This window comes from Gossypium raimondii, chromosome 6, assembly GCF_025698545.1.
Source record: "Gossypium raimondii isolate GPD5lz chromosome 6, ASM2569854v1, whole genome shotgun sequence".
Lineage (NCBI taxonomy): Eukaryota > Viridiplantae > Streptophyta > Magnoliopsida > Malvales > Malvaceae > Gossypium > Gossypium raimondii.
Window position 1 is genome coordinate 29,324,379 of NC_068570.1, and position 17,392 is coordinate 29,341,770.

Genomic DNA, 17,392 nt, shown 5'->3' on the forward strand with positions numbered 1-17,392 from the left:
TGAAGAAGCACCGCTAATGCTCTATTTTAGCGGCGTTTTTGAAAAAGCGCCGCAAAAAATTCAAATTATTTAATTTGTTTATTTATATTAATTAAAATTCAAATTATTTTTAATTGAATATTCAAAATCTTCAAAAAATAATGACACGAAGAAATTATTTGAAATAAAAAACATAGAAAAATAATTGTTAAAAATGGAAAAATTAAAATACTATTATTTAAAATAAATTTAAAATTTTTTGGGTATATTACTGAGTGTTTTTTAATTTGCATATTAAATTATTTCTTATATAATCGTAAAAGAGATAGTATTAATTTTAAAATATTAAATTAATTATTACTATAGTTTAAGGTTTTTGGTTTAGGGTATATGGTTTAGAGTTTAAGGTTTAGGAGTTACTATTTTATGGTTTACGGATTATGGGTTTAGGGGTTATGAGTTATGGTTTACGGTTTAAAGGTTGGGGTTTACGGTTTAGAGGTTATGTGTTAAGGGTTTAGGGTTTTAGGGTTTAGGGTTTAGATTAACTAGTGTTTTCTAATTTATATATTAATTAATTTCTTATATAATTGTAAAATAGATAATATTAATTTGGTTCTTCAAAATCGTGTGAAGATTTGGTTCTTCAAAATCGTTTCGGTGTATTTAAAACTGCTAAAGCTGCATTATATTTGTTGAGAGAATAATAAAACAGAATATCTTGAGTTTTAAATATTTTCAAAGAATTTGACATTAAATAGTTTCACAACGTTTTAATAAGTATAGGGTTAATTTTCATTCTTATTCGCTCGAGGATATCCCTTTTTTAATAAGATTTTTACAATATTTTTAAAAATTTCATTGTAAAATATGCCACTTAAGGCTTGACGTCTCATTTAACTATTAAATTAATGATTTTAGTAATGGAGGGACCATATTGATATAACCTCGTTAGTTTAAGGATGTAATTATAATCTTTTAAAGACTTGGGAACCAATTTAAAATGAAAATTATAGTTTAGGGATGTATGGTGTAATTAACTCTATTAAAAATTAATTTTAACTAAAACCTAACTTGAAGAGATCATAGGTTGTGTTTTGTCGGACCTATGTATTCTATTAACATGCATTATATTTGTTCAAGCCTAGCTTAACTTGAAATACTGAGTCTTAATTTTTACCTAAATTTGTCTTTATTTTATATAGCTAACTCAAATCCATTTTAGACCACTCATATTATTATTAATTTAATATATGTTAATTATATATATTTTCATTTATTAAAATTTTAAACATAGACAAATTAATACATATTTTAAAAACTTTTGAACTTCAAGCTCGTTTTACGAATCACCCATTTTATTATTTAAAAACAATAAAAATTATTTTATATTTAAATTTAATTTGATCTAGCAAAATAGTTATATTTTAGGTAAGAAGAAATAATTCTAATAAAATGGAGATTAGATCGGAAAAGAATAATATAAAATTATGATTAACGTCTTAATCTTTAATAGAAATTTGATATGTGAGAGATTGATTGCTTATATTGGATAATTCTAACTTAACAATTAATTACAGCCATTTAATCATTTGTTTTCTTATTAAAATATACGATATCTATTTTCTAACATAATAACATGGTTTTTTTTATAAAAATCTAATTTATAAAAAATAGTAATAATAAATGTTTTATAAAATCACTTAACTAGTAATTTTTAACAGACAAAATAATATAATTTTAGCAGAGCAAAATGACGTCGTTTTAATCAAAATGAAATATTTTTTTACGACATTTTTTTTAAAAACGTCGCAAAAGGTAAGCAATAGCAGCGTTTTTATAATAAACGCAGCAAAAAATAATTTTACTTCAAAAAAATCCCACCATTTTATCCCCAAATTCCCCTCCATGAAACCCCTAATTTCCCCCTAAAACTCTTAACTTTGCAGATGCGCCGTCTCTCTTGCTTTCTCTCCCTCCCTCCCTCCCTGCGACATTAGAAAAAATCCCAAAAGAAAAATTTAACAAGAAGCGATTATATTCAAAAAGAAAAAAAAAGAAGAGGAAAATGGAGGCACCAAAGACCATTCGGCATGAAATCGGAGGAGTCCAGAACGACGCGCTGCGATTCGGTCTCCACGGCGTTAAGAGCGACCTCGTCGGATTTTACCCTCTCCAATCTGCTTACGAGTAAAAGAAACACTAAAGTATCAGGTGTTTCCAGATTAGGGTTTAGCATTGGCGAAGTCGGAGGTAGAGTTGTCAATCTTTGTAATAAAAAAGTTCTGGATTCATCTTCAATAGGGTAATTGGCCACTACTTGTCTGTATTTAAAAGCCCGCAATGTTGAATATATTATTGTTCTTTGAGCCCTGTTATTTACTTTTCCCTCTTCGAAAACTTTTAAAATCTCCATTTTCCCGGTTAACAAACATCATTTTCTGTGAAAAAGAAATTCATCTAAAAGACAAAAGGACTAGAGGAAAAGGAAAAAGAAGATGGAACCAGTGGTGGAAACAATAAGTGGATACCACGGTTTGCAACGGTTCAACTTAATCAAGCTTATATTTGTTGCCGGTGCCAATTATATTAGCTGTTTGACTCAATCAACCACTCATTTGGTTTGTTTCCTTTTCTCTTAGTACTTTAAAAAAAACAATTAAAGGGAAAATGGGGAAAAATAAATTTATTTGGAATTTAGGTATGTTGGAGATTTGAAGGAAGGAAATATGAGCTTGCTAAGAAGTTAAAGACGATTGTATAAAGGAAGGAAAGCATTTGCCTGAGGGTCTTTATATGTTGCGAAGGTATTAATTTCTATTAATTTCTTATCTTTCCATTAATTTTTGGTTTAATTTCTTTTAAGTTATTTCTCATTGTGTTGTTTTTGGTGCTCATAGATGGGAGACCCTTCTGTAGAGGTTACCGATGATAACCGTGATGCTTCCCATTCAGCTAAGGCCAAAGCCATGGATGCCATTTTTGAAGGTAAATAATCACAACTTACCATTTATTTACTTATTTTTATGTGTGTATATGTATATATATATGTTTAGCTTAGTATTGATCTAGTTTAGCTTAGTATTGGTCTGGTTTTTTTACATGCTTGAATGATAAAAGGCTTAATGGTAATCGTGAACTTAAATCTTGAAAATTGCTTGATTTTGATTTTTACAAATTGCAATTACTGCCTTTTTTGGTTTCGCGATTTATTATATAATATGTTCTATAATCGAAAAGGTAGTTATATTGCGGCAGAGTCATGAAACTTAGGCAGTAAGAAGATGTTCCATAAAGAATAAAGCAGAATAGCACATATACAATGGAACTGAGAGTGGTTCTTATTTTGTTTTGCTCACCCTTGATACATATTGGAGATCTCAAAGCATAGATATTTTGTATAATGTTCTGGGGTTCCAAGTATAGAGGGAAAACATTGGAAATGCCTATGTCAAATACATAATCATGTCTGACACTTTTGAGTTGAAACTACTATGGCCAGTGACTTTAATTTCTTTGATCACGAGTTACAGCATATGTCCACACCCCAGACTGTTTGATAGATTGTGTCTTAAAAATTGTATACTCAACTTACTCCATGATTGTAATTACTAAAAGTATTTGAATAAGAGCAGTTTTATGTGCAATCTAGTTTGGTCCTTTGATTCAACAGGAATCTCCTTGGTGAAGACTTAGGTCTATTGAACTCAAAGGAGCTTGAGCATCAACTAGAGCCATCCTTGAAACATGTCCGCTCCACCAAGGTAACATGTAATGAAGCTTATATACTTATAGGTTTTATCTTGTTTGGAGGGTAAGTTTTGATTACTGCTTACATATATCTTTGATATGTTTGAGTTTATACAAGTGAGAATTTCATACAATTGTTCAGCATAGTAAATTTATTTTTATCATTTGTTGCACATCTGTTATATTCTGAATTTTAAGATAGCTAGGAATAAATATGAAACTAGAATGTTATGGTAAATAAACTTTTTTCTGATTTAATCCTATCCAATTTAACCAGACTCAACTTGTCAGCAAATCAATCTTTTACAAAAATTGTGTTCTTTTTAGAAGAGTTTTTCTTCATCAGTAATTTATTTAAATCTAATGGAGGGGTTAAAACTGTCTATTGAAGCTCATTAACCACAAATAATATTAGAAGTGGCTAGAGGAATTAGGGAAACAGTACTATATAATAACATCTTTATTAGAATAATTTCATTTCTACTTTAATAATACTGAAAAATTAAAAATTTTATTAGACGATTTAAAATATGTAGTGTTGGGTTTTCTAGATTATTGATTAAGTCGTATGTTTGTCGGCAGACTGGTCAAGCTATGGCAAGTGCTCTCAATGTTGTACAAACATCTCATTCGTATGGGGATTTAATGCTCCTAATGAAAGCTACTGAACTGCAACAAGTGTGTGCTTCTCTTGGTGGTTTTTTTACTACTTTTTTAAGTGATAAAACTTATGTTAACTTTGTGAGGAATCGGGTCTCGTAACACGTGATTCATCTGAATATCTATTTGTTTTAGTGTTAATAATTCTTTTAATATAAATTTTGCAGGAAAGGCCCTGGAGTTATATCGTTGAAATGGCCAGGATTGAATCGGTGAGTCCAATTTGAAACTCTTATTCGTCTTTCCATAAAAATACATTTGTATTTGAACTTGAACTTTAAACTTGATGGTTTACCGATCATTCCACTCTTATCAGAGCTGACATGCTCAATTGTTTTTACGCTTAAAATTAATCACTTGTAGATTTACAGGGAAGTTGAGTTCCTTCTAGATGTGACGAGGTATTGCAGAGAATAAGTTAAGATAGTAACCACTATTCATGCAAGCTTGTGAATTAGCATTTTCCGAATGTTATGTTACAAATGGAATGCAAGCCCCGTGGTTTATTTTAAGGTTTAAATATTGTTATGAATGTTACGGTTTATTTTAAGGTTTATGGTTTACCGATCATTCCACACTTATTAGAGCTTTGAGTTCAGTACAAGATTTCCTTGATTAAATTTCCTTGATTAAGTTAATGTATTATATCTTTTATTACCAAGATTTACTTGATTAAGAAAATGCATTGTATTTTTTATTACCTTGCAATGTGTATAGTCATAGGCGAGTTCAACTAGTCAGTCTGTTTCTCATAGGTATTATTTATTTTAGTTTTGATTCTAAATTTTATTTTTACTTTAATATTTATGGCAACTTGAGTTCTAATTTTTGATTTTAATTGTGTTATTAATTTATTATTTTAAATTCTAAAACTAAATTCATTAATTTTTATATTTAGTTTTAAAGTTAAAATTTTCATAAAAATTTAATTTAAATAATATTTTTATTTATCCTTAAAAGTATATTTAAAGTTCAAATTTAAAAATAAAACATAATATAATATTTATCATAAAAATCAATATTATTTGATTAAAATAATTTTTTTAATGATATGTTTTTAGTGGTGTTTTTGCAAGAAGCGTCACTAAAGGTTTGTACTATAGCGGCGTTTGTGATAAAAAAAGTGCCGCTAAAGATCATGTTTTTTAGCGGCGTTTGTGACAAAAGCGTCGCTAAAGATCATGTTCTTTAGTGGCGTTTGTGACAAAAGCGTTGCTAAAGCTCATGACCTTTAGCGGTGTTTGTGATAAAAGCGCCGCTAAAGACCATGACCTTTAGCGTCGTTTGTGATAAAAGTGTCGCTAAATTTAGCGGCGATGTTTATAGTGGCGCTTTCGTGGCACTTAAAAGCGCTGCTAAAGGCCTAAAAAATGCCGCTAAAAGTCTATTTTTGCTGTAGTGCACTTTATCTTTCCTCGTGGATTATTGTTTTTGAGCATGGAAAATCCTAAACTAGATAACCTTATTCAGTGTGAAATTGTTTAATTTTAGTTGCTCAACTTTCATTGAACAACTTTTTATTACTGCAATTTGCAATTACATTAAGAGTTGAATTCTTAAAACATAGAAAAATTTTATTTTCTTAATTTATTTTTCTCTATATACCTCTGATGCAAACATTGCGATATTGCATGTATCGTAAAATAAAACCAAGTCATTTCAGATGCTATTGACAACATCATCATACTTTCAATGGTAGTACAACCTAACCTGTTCTAGAATTTACCAAAATATAACTTTGATATCCATTATTTCCTTATATGCTTGTGAAGCATTTTTTTTTCTTGATTTATTTAGAAGTCTCTCCTTTTTGAACATAATCAGTTATTCCAATGTGAGCTTCTAATTTTACTGAATAACAATATCATTTTTGATACTTTTCAACATATAATTGACTTTAAAGTGTACCATAATATCATGATTTTTTTCATTTTATGGCATATTTGATATAATATATTTACGATCAATAACAAAATATTTATAATGCATTCAAGAAACATATTTACCTATCTAATTTAAGACTAGATTCATTTACTAACACGATAATCAATTGTTGAACATCAAATTTGATCACATAATTTAATTAGTTTCAACATTTAATTTCCAGGGTTTTTTTTGCCTATATATATATATGAATTCCATCCAAGAAGAACTTCACTCCAAACCATCTGAAAGGCTAGTAAAGCATTCCTTTGTAACTTTTTTGCTTGTTTCTTTTTCCTTTTGATCTTTTTTGCAATGGCAAGCTCAGGCAAGAAAACTAGAGGAAAACAAAAAATTGAGATTAAGATAATTGAAAATGAGGATGATAGGCTCATCACATTTTCAAAAATACGTACAAGAATTTATAAAAAAAGCTCTAAGCTCTGCTGTAACAGCCCGTTTTTAGTGAAATAGAAACAGTGATTTTGGGACCACAAATCTATAGTCAAAATATTTATTTTATTATTATTTTTAATGTCTAAACCATGTTAATAGATTCATATGAAAATTTTGTTAAAAATTTTTATCATTTTCATGCTTAATTTGATAAAAGGACTAAATCGCATAAAGTGCAAAAGTTGGGTTCTAATAGCTAAAGGTGTCTAATAGCTATAAAAATTTAAATTGAAGGTCCTTATATGATAATTAGCCCATAAATGAGTTAGTGGAAGATATTGGCTTGGTATAAGTGAAACTTCTAATGTTTTTAAAGGATATAAAGGTAATTGAGTAATTAATGTTAAAATAAATAAAATCAAAACAAGATATCATCTTTTAGTTTCTTCTTCAACCAATTGTAACTTGGAGAAACCATAGCTAGGTTCGGCCAAGCTTGCAAGCTCAATTGATGAAGAAAATCAACGTACGAAATTAGAGCGGGGAAAAGATAAAGTGTTGGACTTAACGATAAATTTTCAACGTATAAGTTCAAGGTAAGTTTGTATGTTAATAAGCTTTAAATTATATACGTGTTTAAATGCTTAATTGATATAATTGGATAATACAATACTACGAAAATTCTTGACGAGATATCGATAATCGTAAGGATCCCTGTTGAACCTTAGTAATAGATAGGATACAAATGACATGTCATTAGGGGTTACCGTGTTTTGGGTTCTAGTCTCATATGTCCTACCAGTGGCTAAGTTTTCGGCATGTGTTGCGGTTACTTGACAACTTATGTGAGCAACACCATGTAGCTACGTTTTGACCGTCAGCTTGTGTGAGCAGACCCAGTGATGGCTCGAGAGTGAGCATCTAAATGAGATATGAGATGGAGGTGGTTTCAACCATGTATTGGCACTTAGTGTGCAAGATACCCGAGTATCCAATATTATTCCAAATGGTTCAACGGGCACAGTGTTATTGAATCTATGAGATTTGTGATTTCATGTCTAACCTTGTGGATGAATATGTGTTAGGCTTGTGGATCAAATTGAGTTGCATTATGCTATGTTTAATCACTTAAATTATGATTAAATGGTAAGTTGAGTTTTATGTTATACAAACTTACTAAGTTTAATTGCTTACTCTGTTTAATTTTCTGTGTTTTATAATGATTCGGAAGCTCACTCGGTTTGGAAGTTGTCAGACATTGCATCACACTATCAAACTCTTATCTTGGTACTTTTGGACTTTATGTTTTTGGTTAAATGGCATGTATAGGTGTTTTGGCTAATGTAGCCTATATGTTTGGTCTTGTAATTAGCCATTTGATTTGGCTTATTTTGGTCTACTTGAATATGTAAATATGTGTAATTCGCCTTATGTTATGTGTTGTCATATTGCTATGTGAATGCCTTGTTGTGAATTGGTATTGTGAGTACCAAATGGTTGAAATTGAGATATGATGTGCATGCTATGTTATAGGCAAGATAATGTATATATGTACTTGACCATTTAGGTTACTTTTGGAGGTGATATTTGTATATTTTTAAATAGTCAATTATGATGCGTATTAGGATTATGGTTGTGGGTAATGATATTGCATGATTTAGGGTTGATTTTGGTTTGTTTGAATGCCTATCGATGATATGGTCATATGTTATTTGATGTGAGTATGTTGAGGCAAATTTTGGATGAGAAATATGGCTTGAAACATAGCCTATTTTTTCCACATGGGAAGAGACACAAGCGTGTGTCTCAACCGTGTGTGACACACGGTGAGGAGACATGGTCGTGTGTCCCCTGTAACTTCTAAAGCAAGCATTCAGGTAACCTCACATGGCCTAGCATATGGGAGTGTGGCTTGGCCTTGTGGCACAAGTCAATATACCCTCTAGTTTTCACATTGCCAAGCACACGGGCGTGTGGTTGGTCGTGTGACCCAAGTCAGTGAGTTACACAGGGTCAGACACGGACTGGGACACGGCCATGTGATCCCATTTCAAATGCCCACACAGCCTGAGACATGGGCATGTCACTTAGCCGTGTGAGACACATGGGCGTGTGTGCCCTACACTTTGAAAATTTTCAATATTTTCCTAAAAATTCCTTGAGTTCATGATTTAGTCCTGATTTGTTTCAGTGTGTGTTTTGGGTCTCGAGGGTTCGTCTTAGGGACAATGTGATTGAATTTGAGTGACTTTTGTTTGGGAATAAGAAATGAACATGAAATGTATGATTGTTTAAGTGATAAGTCAGGTAATGCTCCGTAACCCTATTCTAGCGACGGATAAGGATTAGGAGATTTACATTTATTGGTATTAGAGCTACAATTTAGTCGATTCTTGGGATAACGTAGCGTGCTTGAGTCTAGCTATACATGCAATATTTAACCTGTGATAGTGTGATATCTCCTAACAATTTTTAAATCATGTTTTCTTATAGTAATGGGTTCCTATCGAGCAGACTCTGATGATGTAGAAAGTAATGTGCCAGCCTTCATTCACGGAGCAGTGCCGTCTGGTTCGAGACCCATATCTAAGGGTCATGGAGGAGATGCCAAGGAAGCTTTCTCCCAAAATATAAATGAGTGGTTCTCTGAGTTTGTCCGAACAAATATGGCTGCTCAGCAACCTCTACCCCCACCTTTTCCCCAACCGGTTCCCATAGCTCCTCAAGGTTTGGAACAGTTGGACATGAGTAAGCCACATGTTGATAAAATTCAGAAATATAGGGCCGAAGAGTTTAGAGCTACAGTTGATGATGACCCTGAGAGAGCCAAGTTTTGGCTTGAGAATACGATTCAGTTTTTTGATGAATTGTCTTGTACACCAACGGAATGTGTTAAATGCACCATATCTCTTCTGAAAGATGCTGCATACCAGTGGTGGAGCACTTTAATTTCTGTGGTACCTAGAGAAAGGATCACATAGGAGTTCTTTCAAACAGAGTTCAGAAAGAAGTACATAAGTCATCGATTTCTTGATCAAAAGCGCAAGGAATTTTTAAAGTTGAAACAGGGTCGTATTACCATAGCCGAGTATGAAAGAGAATTCGTTAGACTGAACAAGTATGCTCGAGAGTGCATTCCAACTGAAGAGATTATGTGCAAATGTTTCGAAGATGAGTTGAATGAGGACACCAAACTTTTAGTCAGAATTCTGGAGCTGAAAGAATTTGTTATTTTGGTTGATAGAGTACACAAAGCCGAGAGCTTAGTAAAGAAAAGAGGAAAACTGAATCTGAGGCTAGAGATTCAATAAAGAGGTTGATCGGTATATCATATCAGTCATCGTCAAAGAAATCAAAGGATTTCCATAATTGTTCTACCACTAAGTGGGATATTCTAGAAGGGATCGTGGTAAGCAACACACAAGTACAAAAGCTCAAGCCACTTCTGTAGCGAGTGTAGGTAGTGTCAAGGAAAAAAACTGGAGTGTAAAAAATGTGGAAGATGGCATTTTGGAGATTGTTGGATGAGTAATAAAGCCTGTTTCAAATGTGGCTCGCAAGAGCATTTTACTCGTGATTGTCCTGAGTTACTTGAGAAAGACAAACTTCCGACTACCAGGCTGAGTAATATAGCTGCTAGAGGGAGACCACCTCAAAATACTGGAAATGTGAAAAGCAGCAAAGGAGCAAGAAAGGATTCTGCTGTGAGATCCGAGGCTCGAGCACCAACCAAAGCTTATGCAATTCATGCTCGTGAGGATGCATTGGCACTAGATGTTATCACCGGTACTTTTTCTCTCTATAAAACTGACATAATCGCTTTGATCGATCTTGGATCGACCCATTCATATGTCTATACAAATTTAGTATCTACTAAGAGTTTACCTATTGAATCCACTGAATTTGTGGTTAAGGTATCGAACCGTTTAGGCTAGTATGTCCTAGTTGATAAAGTTTGCAAGAATTGTCCTTTGATGATTGGGGTTACTTTTTTTGGCTGATTTGATGCTTTTATTGTTTGATGAATTTGATGTGACCTTGGGTATGAATTGGTTGACTCTGTATGATGCTATTGTAAATTGTAGACGAAAGATTATTGAGTTGAAATGTCAGAATAGTAAAATTCTTTGTATTGAATCTGATGATTCGATTTGACTGCCTATTGTGATATCAGTTATGCTAGCTCAAAAATATGTGAGGAAAGGTTGCGATGCTTACCTTGCTTATGTACTGGATACAAAAGTGTCTGAATCGAAGATTGAGTCAGTGCCACTGGTTTGTGAATATTCAGATGTGTTTCAAGAAGAGTTACCTGGGTTACCACCAGTTATAGAAGTTGAGTTTGAAATTGAATTAGTACTAGGGACATCACCGATATCAATAGCTTCATACAAAATGACTCCTACAGAGTTAAAAGAGTTGAAATCTCAGTTGTAAGAGTTAACAGATAGAGGTTTTGCATGACCTAGTTTCTTTCCTTGGGGTGCACCAGTTTTGTTTGTTAAAAAGAAAGATGGATCAATAAGATTGTGTATCGACTATCGACAGCTCAACAAAGTTACAAAGCAAAAACAAATATCCTTTGCCGCGAATTGATGATTTGTTTGATCAGCTGAAAGGTGCAACATTATGTTCAAAGATTAATTTACGATCTGGTTATTATCAGTTGTGGGTTAAAGATTTTGATGTGCCGAAGGCTGCATTCAGAACCAGGTACAGACACTATGAATTTCTTGTTATGTTATTTGGGTTAACTAATGCTCCTGCAGTATTTATGGACTTGATGAATAGAATTTTTCAGACCGTATTTAGATAGATTCGTTGTTGTATTCATTGATGATATTCTGATCTATTCTCAAGATGAGTCTGAACACATTGACCATTTGAGGATTGTGTTACAAACATTGAGAGATAAACAACTGTTTGCTAAATTTAGCAAATACGAGTTTTGGCTCCAAGAAGTTGGATTTCTAGGACACATTGTTTCAATGGAAGGCATCCGAGTTGATCCGAGTAAGATTTTAACAATTATTGACTGAAAACCGCCAAGAAACATTTCCGAAGTCAGAAGTTTTTTGGGATTAGCTGGTTATTATTTGAGATTTGTAAAAAGGGTTATTGATGATAGCAACACCGATGATGAGGTTGTTACAGAAAGATGTAAAGTTTGAATGGTCTGAGAAATGTCAACAGAGTTTTGATCAGTTGAAAGCATTATTAACCAAAGTACCAGTATTGGTGTAGCCTGAGTCGGGTAAAGAATTTGTGATTCTCAGTGATGCATCATTGAACGGTTTGAGATGTGTTTTAATGCAAGAAGGCAAAGTGATAGCTTATGCTTCCAGACAGTTGAAGTTGCATGAAAAGAATTATCCGACACATGACTTAGAGTTGGCTGCTATTGTATTTGCATTGAAAATTTGGCGACACTATTTGTTTGGTGAAAAATGCCACATATTTACCGATCACAAGATTTTGAAGTATCTGATGTCACAGAAATATTTAAACCTGAGACAAGGAAGATGGCTCGAATTGTTGAAAGATTATGAGTTAATAATTGATTATCACCCGGGAAAAGCAAATGTTGTTGCGGATGCTTTGAGTAGAAAATCCTTGTTTACTTTGAAAGTGATGAATACACGATTGGCTTTGTCTATTGATGGCTCAATTTTAACTGAGTTAAAAGCTAAATTGATGTTTCTCCAGCAAATTTGCAAAGCTTAGAAATGTGACAGTGAATTGAAAGCTAAATAAGTACAGTGTGAGTTGACTCCTGATTCGAAATTTCAGATTGAAACCAATGATTGTTTGATGTTCAGAGGTAGAGTTTGTGTACCGAAAAATCCATAGATTGTACAGAAAGATTTGCATGAAGCACACAGTGGTAGCTTGTCTGTTCATCCGGGGAGTAATAAGATGTATAACGATTTTAGATAGTTGTTCTGGTGGTTGGGTATGAGACATGATATTTCTTACTTTGTGACCAAATGGTTGATTTTCAGCAAGTTAAAGCCGAACATCAAGTGCCCTCAAGACTTTACAGCCAGTGATGATACTCTAGTGGAAGTGGGATAGAGTTACGATGGATTTCGTATCGGGATTACCCCTATCTTCGAAAAAATGATGTTATATAGGTTATTGTTGATCGTTTGATGAAGTCTGCACATTTTATACTGGTACATACAGACTTTCCACTTGACAGATTAGCTAAATTGTACATGTTTGAGATTTTCAGATTACACGAGGTACCGATCTCCATTATTTCGGATAGAGATCCACAGTTTACATCGTGATTTTAGAAGAAATTACAAAAATCTTTGGGTACACGGTTACATTTTAGCATTGCATTTCATCCTCAAACAAATGGTCAGTCTGAGAGGGTGATTCAGATTCTCGAAGGTATGCTTCAATGCCGCGTTTTAGAGTTTGAAAAAAACTAGGAAAAAGTATTTACCGTTGGTTGAGTTCGCGTATAATAATAGTTTTCAGTCGAGCATAAAGATGGCACCGTATGAAGCTTTATATGGTCGTAAATGCTGAACTCTGTTATACTAGACTGAGCTTAGTGAGAAAAAGATTCACAAGGTTGATTTGATCAGAGAGATTGAAGAGAAAGTGAAGGTGATACGTGACAGTTTAAAAGCCGCTTCAGATCGGCAGAAATTGTATGAAGATTTAAAACGTAAAGATATTGTATTTTAGATCGGAGATAGAGTATTTCTGAAAGTATCGCCTTGGAAGAAGATTCTTCGATTTGGTCGCAAAGGAAAGTTGAGTCTGCAGTTTATCGGGACGTATGAGATTATTGAGAGAATAGGGCCAGTGGCATATCGTTTAGCTTTATTGTCAGAACTAGAAAAGATCCATAATGTGTTTCATGTATCCATGTTGCGATGGTACCAATCAGACCCTTCGCACATAATTTCTCTGGCAGAGGTTGAAATTCAACCTGACATGTCTTATAATGAAGAACCGATCAGAATTGTGGCCGAGAGATTAAAAAGCTAAGAAACAAGAGCATAGCATTAGTGAAGGTTCTTTGGAAACGTCACGAAATTGAAGAGGCTATGTGGAAACTCGAAGAAGCTATGAGAAAATAGTACCTTAACCTATTCTCTGGTAATATTTTCAAGGATGAAAATTCCTAAGGGGGGAGAGTTGTAACAACCTGTATGAGATTATTGAGAGAATAGGGCCAGTGGCATATCATTTGGCTTTATTGTCAGAACTAGAAAAGATCCATAATGTGTTTCACGTATCCATGTTACAACGGTACCAATCAGACCCTTCGCACATAATTTCTCCGGCAGAGGTTGAAATTCAACTTGATATGTTGTATAATGAAGAACCAATCAGAATTATTGCCCGAGAGGTTAAAGAGCTAAGAAACAAGAGCATAGCTTTAGTGAAGGTTCTTTGGCAACGTCAAGGAATTGAAGAGGCTATGTGGGAACCCGAAGAAGATATGAGAAAATAGTACCTTCACCTATTCTCTGGTAAGATTTTCAAGGATGAAAATTCCTAAGGGGGAGAGTTGTAACAACCCGTTTCCAGTGAAACTGGAACAGTGGTTTCAGGACCATAAATCTGAAGTCAAAATATTTATTTTATTAATAATTTTAATCTCTACAGCATGTTAATAGAGTCATATGAAAATTTTGTTAAGAATTTTATCATTTTCATGCTTAATTTGATAAAAAGGACTAAATCGCGTTAAGTGCTAAAGTTGGGTTCTAATAGATAAAGTGTCTAATAGCTATAGAACTGGTATAACTGAAAATTGTAATGTTTTAAAGGATATAAAGGTAATTCAGTAATTAATGTTAAAATAAATAAAACCAAAACAAGATATCATCTTTTAGTTTCTTCTTCAACCGATTGTAACTTGGAGAAACCATAGCTAGGTTCGGCCAAGCTTGCAAGCTCAATTGATCAAGAAACGTAACATACAGAATTAGATCGAAGAAAAGATAAAGTTTTGGACTAAACGATAAATTTTCGTCGTACGAGTTCAAGGTAAGTTCGTATGTTAATAAGCTTTAAATTATATATGTGTTTACATGTTTAATTGATATAATTGGATGATACGATACTATGAAAATTCTAGACGAGAAATCGACAATCCTAAGGATCCTTGTTGAACCTTAGGAATAGATAGGATACAAAAGACATGTCATTAGGGGTTACCGTGTTTTGGGTGCTGGTCTCTTACGTCCTACAGGTGGCTAAGTTTTAGACATGTGTTGTGGTTACTTGACAACTTGTGTGAGTAGCACCATGTAGCTACGTTTTGACCGTCAACTTGTGTGAGCAGACCCGGTGATGGCTCGAGAGTGAGCATCTATATGAGATATGAGATATATGAGATATGAGATGGAGGTGGTTTTGACCATGTATTGGCACTTAGTGTGCAAGATACCCGAGTATCCAATATTATTCCAAATGGTTCAACGGGCACAGTATTATTACGAGAGTGTATGAGTTTGATATGAACTAGTACAGGTATGTATGTGAATCATGTGAGAATTGAATTTATGAAATTTGTGATTTCATGTCTAACCTTGTGGATGAATATGTGTTAGGCTTGTGGATCAAATTGAGTTGCATTATGCTATGTTTAATCACTTAAATTGTGATGAAATGGTAAGTTGAGTTTTATGTTATACGAACTTACTAAGCTTAATTGCTTAGTCTGTTTAATTTTTTGTGTTTTATAGTGATTCGGAAGCTCGCTCGGTATGGAAGTTGTCGAAGATTGCATCGCACTATCAAAATCTTATCTTGGTACTTTTGGATTTTATGTTTTTGGTTAAATGGCATGTATAGTATAGGTGTTTTGGCTAATGTAGCCTATATGTTTAGTCTTGTAATTAGCCATTTGATTTGGCTTATTTTGGTCTACTTAATTATGTAAATATGTGTAATTGGCCTTATGTTATGTGTTGATATATTGCTATGTGAATGCCTTATAGTGAATTGGTATTGTGAGGACCAAATGGTTGAAATTGAGATACGATATGCATGCTGTGTTATAGGCAAGATAATGGATATATGTACTTGACCATTTATGTAGCTTTTGGAGGTGATATTGGCATGTTTTTAAATGGTCAATTATGATGCATATTAGCATTATGGTTGTGGGTAATGATATTGCAAGATTTAGGGATGATTTTGGTTTGTTTGAATGCCTATTGATGATATGCTCATGTGCTATTTGATGTGAGCAGCCAGGAGACATGGTTGTGTGCCCCCTGTAACTTCTAAAGCAAGCAATTAGGTAACCTCACACGGCCTAGTACACAAGCGTGTGGCTTGGCCGTGTGGCACAAGTCAGTATACCTTCTAGTTTTCACACGGCCTAGCACACAGGTGTGTGGTTGGCCGTGTGACCCAAGTCAGTGAGTTACATAAGGTTGGACACAGATTTGGACAAGGCCATGTGATCCCATTTTGAATGCCCACACGGCCTGAGACACGGGCATGTCACTTGGTCGTGTAGGCCACACAGCCTAGCCACACGGGTCTGTGTCCCTTGCAATTTTAAAATTTTCAATGTTTTTCCAAAAATTCCTTGAGTTCATGATTTAGTATCGATTTGTTTCAATGTCTATTTTGGGCCTTGAGGATTCGCCGTAGGGAAAATGTGATTGAATTTGAATGACTTTTTTTGGGGAATTAGAAATGAACATGAAATGTATGATTGTTTAAGTGATTAGTCTGGTAATGCTCTGTAACCCTATTCTGGCGACAGATACGGGTTAGGAGTGTTACGTCTGCACTTTATGTGGCGGGGAGATTCTTTTTATTATTATCTCATCGGCTGGTAAACCTTATTTGTTTGTTCATCCTTCTGTTAAATCTGTCACTAAACGCTTTTTGAACACAAACCAACCTCTTAATGAAACCACTGATGCTCCTGTTAAGGCTCACCGTAAGGTAAGAATCAACTTGCTTGTCCAAGATTTCAATGAGGAATAAGACCAACTAGATGTTATAATAGAAAAACAAAAGGCGATTGCTTTGCCTAGCAATCAATTGGAAAAGAAGATTGCATCTATTACAACACCCCAAAATAGGGCCTTGGTGATTTATGGGTATTTTAGGAATTTTAGCCTTATAGTGTTTGAAATTTAGCGACATGGTTTATCGGTAATGTTTTCAACTATGGTTTTAAGAAAATTAGATCAATTTTTGAAGAAGTGTTTTAGAACCTTTAATTTTAGAAAAAGGACTGATTTGTAACAGGGTCAAAATTTAGAGTGTTTATATTGCAGTTAGACCAGATTTTAAAATTGAATCGAATATCTTCCTCCAACGATAGTTTTCACGTTAGTTTTCTTCCTTGCATTTTTGTGCCGTTCCTTGTTTGAAAAAGCTTCTCCTAATTGATCTTTTATTCCCAAACTCCATACTCTTGAATTCTTTTACTTTCCCAACATTAAACCTCCATAATATTTCAAGAAAACACCCAAAAACCTCTAGATTTTCGAAAAAACTCCATTTTCTTCCACTGAAGGTAACCATTCGTTTCCCTATTAGATTTTAGTTTGAATGGATCCTTAAAATTGAGCTTTTAACCATTAATTTGTGAATTTTGAATAAGAGCCAAAAATAGAGTCGTTAATGGTGAATTTTGAATTTTCGATTAAAAATATGATTTCAAAGTGTTAATCAATAGGTTTTG

The 17,392-nt window shown here is 33.5% G+C and overlaps 1 long non-coding RNA gene across 1 annotated transcript; it reads left to right on the forward strand.

Annotated features, from left to right (window-relative positions):
* The first annotated feature begins 1,927 nt into the window (after window positions 1-1,927).
* On the forward strand, window positions 1,928-5,089 carry LOC105774712 (uncharacterized). The gene is made up of 6 exons (XR_008197069.1): window positions 1,928-2,600; window positions 2,681-2,786; window positions 2,880-2,967; window positions 3,653-3,743; window positions 4,312-4,407; window positions 4,557-5,089. It is a non-coding gene; the product is annotated as an uncharacterized LOC105774712 (long non-coding RNA).
* Window positions 5,090-17,392: the final 12,303 nt, after the last annotated feature.